Here is a 9,354-nt window from a genome sequence, read left to right on the forward strand (position 1 = left end):
ATTAGCACAATCTTGTAAATTAACTATATTTCAATTAAAAAATAAATTAAAAAAAATAAGATCCATCTTCCGAGATGTTCAAGAGGGGGAACCTGTCCACAGTTGGTGCACTAGGAGGGTTACTAGTGGATACAAGGCTCCATCTCAAACCAGGGCTCTGCGAACGTCCTGCTCATTCTGGAACTGAATATAAGATGGTAGGTGAAGCAGTGCAAAATTGCCTACAAAAGTTTTTTTCATGATCATTTTCTTCAGCATCGTCTAGCTTCCCCAGACCTGAGGGTTGAAGACCTCAGCTGAGTGGCAGCGCATGTGAAGACGTGACGTGGCTGGTGTGGGAGCAGGTGATGCCTCTAGCTCCCTCACACTCAGGAACACACAGTGATGCACAGAACCTTCCAGAACACTCTCTCAGATGGGATCACCCTCTCCTCCGATGCCAACCCTCTCTGTCCTCAGCTGCAGACTGCACTTCGTAGACGTGCAGCGAGTTCCATTCATCTCTGATTCCTCAGCCTCTGCTGGAGCCCCTAACATGCCAGAGGCCCTAAAAGCAAAAACGAAAAGATTAAACCAGCCTTAAAGAAGAGGGCTCAGGCGGAGTACAGGTTTTACAGCCTCTGTCCAACAGTCACGGTGAAGTTTTTATGTCCTCTTGGGTATCAAAGTTGCAGTTTACTCCCCCTCTTGGTGACCATGTACAAAGTCTCATGTGTAATGAATACCTCAAGTCCTTAATAAAGGACACCAAATATCACCTTTCTCTTTGTAATGCCAAGTCATTATTCCTTCTGGATGAAAGTGTTTTTGACCCACAAAGATAAAAACAGTGAGATTAGCTAGGTGAACTCCACGCCTGAAAATATTGTTTCTTGGAATTCCCGTCGTGACTCAGTGGTTAACGAATCTGACTAGGAACCATGAGGTTGTGGGTTTGATCCCTGGCCTCGCTCAGTGATTTAAGGATCTGGCATTTCCAGATCCTTGGCTCTGGCGTAGGCCAGTGGCTACAGCTCCAATTCGATCGCTAGCCTGGGAACCTCCATATGCCACAAGTGCGGCCCTGGAAAAGACAAAAAAAATTATTGTTTCTTGTTATATATGTTCAACTGTCTCTTCACCTTTGTCATGGTCTCAGGATACCAACCACACCTGAGTTAGCAGTATGTTGATAAAGTTACTGTGAAGGTCTGGTTCGTTGGAGCAATAGGCGGTGGGAAATGAATCTCTTTACATGTCACCAGACTTTCTCGGGGAAGCTTGTTTATATTCTCCATCCATCAATGAGCCCAAGAAGGGGGAACCCTGCTCCATTTGTCTCTGTATTTCTAATGCCACGCTCAGTACCTGGACCTCACCTGGTGCTTAAAGGATGTTCTCTGAATGTTGAAGGAGTATGTGGCCACCAGCTATAATGAACTCTTCCCAAAGCACTGCTTTTTGAGGTCCTTTATGCCCACCTGTACAAAGGGAGCCTGTCACTAGAGGGGCTTATGACCCTTCCGGCCCCATCTGTGATGCCGAGCTATCCATATCTGTACACGATGGGTGTCTCGTTCTCCTGGGAAACGCCCTGGATAGAGTTATTAGTAGATAATATTTTATAGTCTGGTGAAATCTGATGTTCACAAATATTTGGGTATGACTCTGTATTTTCTTAAAGGAACCAAAGTTCATAACGATAAGTCAAGGTTGAAAATGCTTACTAATATCCCCTGAAATATTTTGATGTTCAAAAATGTATCTATAAATTTGAAGGAAGCAAAGAAATTCAATTTTAATAAGATTTGGTGTTAAAATAGCGAAGTTTTTTTTTCTTTTTTGGAACTTATGCTAGGAGCAGTTTAGGCCCAAACAACATTTTATAGATGAACAAAGGCCTCAAGCTTAAAAGATTGTTGAAAATAATCTTAATCTTCTACGTGGTTATTAACTTTTTGGAAACAATGGAGCTGGAACCGTCTCACACATCTCACACATCTCACAGCTTTTTGTTTGATGTTAGGATCTTCCTGGACTTCTAGAATTAGTGACATTTAGTGGGATGAAGAGTCAAGATCCTCCTTCTGGCTCTTCCACTGCTTGGCTGTGTGATCATGGAAAAATGGCCCCCTCTCTCTGTTTTGGCTTTTTGTTTTAGGAAGAAAAATCCTCGCATAAGATGATTGCTTCACCCTTGCTGGCTTGGTTTCCACTTTTCTATTATTTAAAATGAATATTCTGTGATGGGAGAATTCCTCTCAAGGATAGGCCAGCTCGAAAGTACAGAAAGAACCTCCATACCTGAGGATCCTGCCTACCTGAATTCTCTGTAGTTTCACCCAATTACATTGCATTTGCATTATGGCTCAGTAATAGGAACAAAACCTGAGTTATTAAGATCTTAACAACGTTATTATGAAGATTTGGCTCATTGGCAACTTAGAGAAGTACCAATAGGAATTGAAATGACACATAATAGAAAATGGCATGCCTAACTGGACACGTTTCTGAGAACCGAGTGTAATACATCTTGAATCTTCCTAGGAGAAAGGAAAAGTGTCTAATTCTATAAAATTCAGGGTGCGGACTAGAAGGATCATTTGTTTTGTGCATCCTCTCGGCATTGGGGGGCTTGGAGCCCAGCTAAAAATAAAAGTCCTTGGGCTATGGGACAAGCCAGCACTCACCAGTTTTGAAATTCCAATTGAAGAGTCTTCTTTTTAAAAAGGATTTTCATGACCAAAATGGCTAAGGTTGCAATGTTTAGTCAACTTAACTGGAGGTCCTTTGGGATGAAGCCAATATGTTTCCTCCATGTGACCTTGGCTCTCTCTGAAGCGCCTTATGTCCCATTGCCCTCCTTCAGGAAGAAGATCCACGGGACACGGGATAAGGAGGGGAATATCCCCCAACCAATACACACCTGCATTTTCTCAGCTTTCTAGCAAAGTGTGGGGTTGTCAGGGCAGAATTGCTCTGCACACTTTTGGGGGTTTTGTTGGCTTTAAGCAACCATTCATTCTCCACTCCAATCTTTAAAAAAGGGAGGGGAAATATATTTATCTTTGGGAAGGATATAAACTCATGTATGGCATTTCTTTTCCAGACTATTTAGTGAAAAGCCAGACAAATAAATTAGTGAATACAAAGCAGAGGGAAAAGTTTATAACAATTGTATTCTTTTGGGTATTGAGTAAGCCCACTGTCATTTAAATCAGCCAAAGGGTAGAGAAAAGCTTTTCTGAAAGAGGTGATATCTGCTTAGATTTGAGATAGGAGTAGGCAGTTGAAAAGGTCTTTCTGGGGGTGAAAACACCTTGCATAATGGAAAGAATAAGAAACAGTAAATATTTAAGCAAGACAGGAGGGAACTGATGCATGCGGGCAGCAAGACCAGGACAGGGTCTGTTCACAAAGCTGATTGCTAAGCCAAAGTGTGTGGTTGTGGTACTGAAAGTCAGAGTGAATTTTCAGCAGAGGTGAAACCTGAGTAGGCATGCTGCTCAGATAAACCACGTGGAGTGACGGGTTCTGGGAGGTCTCTGTGGGGGAAGCCACTTAGAATGGGTCGGCAGGATGGAAGGCTTTTATTACGAATAATCTGGTAACGTGACTAGAGCCTGGATTTATGCAGTAGCAGTGGCATCAGTGCAATAGATGGTGGGGCTGTTCACCGGAGATTTTGAAATAGCAGAATGGATAGGACATGGTGACCAGATGAATGTGGGGCTAGAGGGTGGACTGTGCTGGTGGGAAAAGAGTAGGCAACGGCAGGTAATGCTCAGAAGCGCTGATGGACATTCAGGGAAAATGCAGTTGACCGGGATCTTTATGAGCACCAGACGAGAAGATGACAAGTATGGAGCAGAGGACACTTCCTTTTCATCCATCCCCACATTTCATTTGATGAGGGTCCTGTATTTACGACTACAGTTCATTTTAAGAAAGCAAATAAAGCTGCCTTCCAGGAGGGGCCTTTGGTTCAACCACCATAGATTGGCTGAGGGACAGTTGGCTGGACCACTAGATATTAGATCTCTTGAAGCCAATGAGTGATGGTCTTATTCACCCTTTGCAGTCATGCTGGCCCCGTTCTTGATAAGTAAGATCTATTCAATAAATGTTTGCTCAATGAATCCATAAAATATGCTCATAGATCCTCTGTTCTAAACCCCATTATTGCACAGGAGCATAGTTCTCACCATAGAACTAGAGATTCTTCTCTAGTTATATTGGAAAACTTGTCTTCCTGACTCCTCTCATTAGCCCATATCAAACCTTCTCAAAAATTAGATTTAATAGCATTTATTTGAGGTCCACCACTTTTCTTGAGCTCATTTAATTTTTTCCCATATATCAAGATTTGCTCCCCAATTAAACCTTTATAGTAACAGATTTTCCTGTGTCACTTCACCCCAAATCTTTCCTTCATTCATACATAGCTATTCATACATAGCTATGAATAATGACAGATATTTAAACATGCTACATCTTTCCAGCCAAGTTTGGAGTTTAACTAAAATCAATACCCACAATAAAAATGCCTCTTCCTTTACCAGGCTTCCACCACACATGGCATGAATCTTTTATAAAGTAGAACGTATGTATTCTACTTTATAAGGTTGAACCCAAAACAGCACGGAGATGAATTGCACAAGTTCACTTACCCACAGACATTTTTCACCAAATACATACTGGAGCACTACACAGTCTGCATTTGGCTGAATCAGGGTTTGTGGAATCATGCATAGAGACAGCTGACCTTATTTATTTATTTATTTTAATTTTATTATTTTTTTATTACTCAAATGAATTTATCACATCTGTAGTTGTATAATGATCATAACAATCTGATTTCATAGGATTTCCATCCCACAGCCCAAGCACATTCCCCTACCCCCCAAACTGTCTCCTCCGGAGACCATAAGTTTTTCAATGTCTGTGAGTCAGCATCTGTTCTGCAAAGAAGTTCAGTCTGTCCTTTTTTCAGATTCCACATGTCAGTGAAAGCATTTGATGTTGGTGTCTCATTGTATGGCTGACTTCACTTAGCATGATAGTTTCTAGGTCCATCCATGTTGCTAAAAATGCTGGTATTTCGTTCTTTCTGATGGCTGAGTAATATTCCATTGTGTATATGTACCACATCTTCTTGAGCCACTCCTCTGTCCATGGACATTTAGGTTGTTTCCATGTCTTGGCTATTGAAAAGTGTGCTGCAATGAACATCGGAGTACATGTGTCTTTGCGAGTTGTGGTTTTCTCTGGATAGATGCCCAGGAGTGGGATTGCTGGATCAAATGGTGGTTCTATGTATAGTTTTCTGAGGAATCTCCATACTGCTTTCCACAGTGGTTGCACCAATTTACAATCCCACCAACAGTGTACTAGTGTTCCTTTTTCTCCACATCCTCTCCAGCACTTATTGTTTGTAGACTTTTGGATGATGGCCATTATGGCTGGTGTAAGGTGGTACCTCATCGTGGTTTTGATTTGCATTTCTCTAATAATGAGTAATGTTAAACATCCTTTCATGTGTTTCTCGGCCATATGTATGTCTTCTTTGGAGAACTGTCTGTTTAAATCTTCTGCCCATTTTTTGATAGGCTTATTTGTTTTTTTGGTATGGAGCTGCAGAAGTTGTTTGTAAATTTTGGAGATTAATCCCTTGTCAGTGATTCACTTGCTAAGATTTTCTCCCATTCTGTGGGTTGTTTTTTGTGTTGTTTAGGGTTTCCTTTACTGTTCAGAAACTTTGAAGTTTGATTAGGTCCCATTTGTTTATCTTTGTTTTTGTTGTCGATACTCTGAGAGGTGGATCTGAGAAGATGTTGCTGAGAGACAGCTGACTTTAAAAGTAAATGCAAATTTTTGACCGCATGAAGGGTTGGTGTCCCCAACTCCTTTATTGTTCAAGGGCCAACTGTTTATTATAATTGACTTTATTAGCATTTTCTCTTTCTAAACTCTGAATTTCTACAGTGAAAGGGCTGAATCATGTTTATTCCTTACATGCCAAGTATTGGCATGTAAATACTTGTTGAGTGAATAAAATAAATACTTGTTGAGTGAATAGTTTAAATTCCAACCTTGAGTCAGCAATTTTTGTGGGGTCATGTTTTGAAATGTGGAACTTTCTGAGGTTGACAAGATTCTCTCCTTTTTTTTTTTTTTTTTTTTTTTGTCTTTTGTCTTTTTGTTGTTGTTGTTGTTGTTGTTGTTGTTGCTATTTCTTGGGCCGCTCCCGCAGCATATGGGGGGTTCCCAGGCTAGGGGTTGAATCGGAGCTGTAGCCACCGGCCTACGCCAGAGCCACAGCAACGCGGGATCCGAGCCGCGTCTGCAACCTACACCACAGCTCACGGCAACGCCAGATCGTTAACCCACTGAGCAAGGGCAGGGACCGAACCCGCAACCTCATGGTTCCTAGTCGGATTCGTTAACCACTGCGCCACGACGGGAACTCCTTTTTGCCTTTTTTTTTTTGGACCAGATTCTCAATTCCATCTCCTACCGTCTTTTTTTCTACCTCTGTCTGCCTCCATTGGTATCTCCATCTCTATGTATATATTTGTATTTTCTATATTAGACTATGTTTCTATATTTATATTTATAGAATTTTCCTAATGCGTGTTTTCCCAGTAGTCTCTTTGCTGTCTGTCCTTGGGACATTTAAAAATAGTGAAAGGAGGGATGTCAGCAAGATGTCAGAAGAGGCACTCTCAGTGCTCATGTCCCCACAGAAACATCAGTTTTGACAAACACTCCCAGAGGTTTGTGAGAGCCTGAGAGTCCAGTGGAGAAACCCCAGCATCCCACTGGGGCAAAAGGTGCAAGACCAGATGCATTGACGGGAGTAAGAAGGACCATGCCATGTTCCTGGAGCCACCCACCCATCAAGGTGGCCCAGATCAGTGACTGCATCCCTGGGGAAAAGTGACAGCACTGAGAGTGCAGAGAGCTCTCAGCTCCCTAACCATGTGAGAAAGGCCCAGGAGGACTGCTTTCTTGGTCCACCCAGAACACTAAGGGGCTGGGTTCAGCTGGAGCATCTTGGGGGGGCTGAGGGCAGGGAAAGGGCAGGGTTCTTGGCAGCCAGGACCCAGATCTCAATAAAGAGCCTCAATAAATCACTTCCTGGGTCTACAAAGAGCATAGCCATGAACTGGTAGGGTGCATCGCCTGGGGATCCCCACCATGGGCAGGAGGATTTCTCCCTGGGAATTCTATTTCTCTTCCTTCCCTGCTTATTTTCACTCCCTTCCACATGCTGCTTTCCTGGTTACGCCATAATTTGCCAGAAAAAAAATTATTTTCTAGGAGAGGAAAAGACCCCTATGCCCAGGACCTTCACATCCCTAACCTTGTTACCATCAGGCGGACCAGAATCTCTGGAGAAAGGCGGAGGAAGACCTCAGGGCCTTCATAAACAGTGGAGCAGCTACTGTCCTCAGAAGGTATTGCTCTACCTCAAAATAGGTAATAAGAGAGGAGGGCTGCTGACCTGAGCAGCCACGGCAGTAAAAGCAGGTGCAACCAACAGAGACACCTGGTGGAGAGAGTGAAACCCATGACACTGGGACAGGGCCACCCAGGGTCCCGGACTGCACAGGTGAAATCAACTTAGGGGTCAGATCCCTGCATTGGAAGCTCAGGTCTTCCCACCCCAGTTTCCCACCCAGCTATCATGTCTCAGCCAGAGAATCTCTTAGGGAAGAAATCCGCAAAGAAGAGAGAGAAGTACAACAAAGTGTAAACGGCAGAGGAACATGGTGGAGGATTAGAAAAACAGACCCACTTCTTAGGCCCTCTTGTGGTTCTGCCTAAAACAGTACAGTGGACTTCTCAATAGACGATCCTCCAACAACGCAGTTTTTGAAGCTAAAGGCATGTGGGGGACCAAAGTCTTTAAAAATCTGAAGTTCCATTCAGGGGCAAAACGGACCCTCCTTGTCCCGTAGGACACCATATCCTTCTTATTTCTTTTCTTTAGGTTCATTATTGACATATCGGCACCAACCCCAACTTATTTAGCCTTATAGTGATTCGTGATGTATGAATGCTGGATAAACATGTACCAAGTCTTCAATTATGCTGTTTCCAAAGGACAGGAGTTCATAATTAACTTTTTTACATATCTCTGAACAAACAGTTTAATTGAGGTTACACACGTTTCTGAAGTTCTGATGTCCTACTGGAACCCGGTACCAGAAGCTTAACTCAGTGGGGACCAGCCCTGGATTTATGGTTGGAACACTAAGATTCCAGCTGTGTTTCCATTTTAACTAGCAGCCTGGTCTTAGGCAAATGGCATAAGCTCTGCTCGATTTTTAAACCTAGGCTAACAGACTAGATAATATTCACACCTTTTCAACTTCAGAGTCAATGTGATGCCATTAAATTTGTGATGCATTCTTTTTTGGAATAGCTTCTAGAAAGGGTGTGGGATTCTGACTAAGGAAATAAGTTTTCATGAGGAACTTTATAGAAGAATTTCAAGGGAAGCCAGAATGAGATATAAATTCAAATGGCAGTCTAAATGAAAGGCATGTCTCACAGTTAAGCTTTCTTATTAGGGTTGCAGTGAGAGTAAATGAAGAGAAGAAAAGCATTTCAATGTATGACTTTTTAGAAAAATTTATTTTACTTTTTAAAATACAAATTTTTTAAAAAAATTATTTTATTTTTTATTACAGTATAGCTGTTTACAATGTTGTGTTAATTTCTGCTGTACAGCATAGTGACCCAGTCATACACACACACACACACACACAACATTCTTTTTCTCATGTTATCTTCCATCATGGTCTATCTCAAGAGACTGGATATAATTCCCTGTACAGTAGGACCTCATTGCTTATCCATTCTAAATGTAATAGTTTGCAGAAAATGTACCTTTTTTCAAAATATAAACTATGTCATTGTTAACAGTCCTTTGAATTGTGGTGCTTTATTTTATTCTTCATGTCTAAAATAATCCCCACTCAGTAATAACCCACATCACCAAATTTTAGTGAGCCAGGTTAATCTTCATCTACTTCTTGAGAAACCTGGGGATTCCACATAAATCACATGAACAAATGATGCAATTTGTAAGTTGCAAAGACCTTATTTTTTTTTTTCTTTTTTGGCCACCTGGGCAGTCCGAGGAAGTTCCTGAGCCAGGAATCAAATCCAAGCTCTAGCTGCAGCCTGCGCCACAACTGCAGCAATGCTGATCCTTAACCCCTTGCACTGGGCTGGAGATTGAACTGGCATCTCCACAGAGACAAGCCAGGTCATCAACCTACTGCACCACAGTGGGAACTCCTATCTTAATTTCTTTGAAAAGGAAAAAAAAAAGGTACTTGATTTAGAAACAGAAGAAAACAC

This window comes from Sus scrofa, chromosome 3 (genome assembly GCF_000003025.6).
Source record: "Sus scrofa isolate TJ Tabasco breed Duroc chromosome 3, Sscrofa11.1, whole genome shotgun sequence".
NCBI classification, from domain to species: domain Eukaryota; kingdom Metazoa; phylum Chordata; class Mammalia; order Artiodactyla; family Suidae; genus Sus; species Sus scrofa.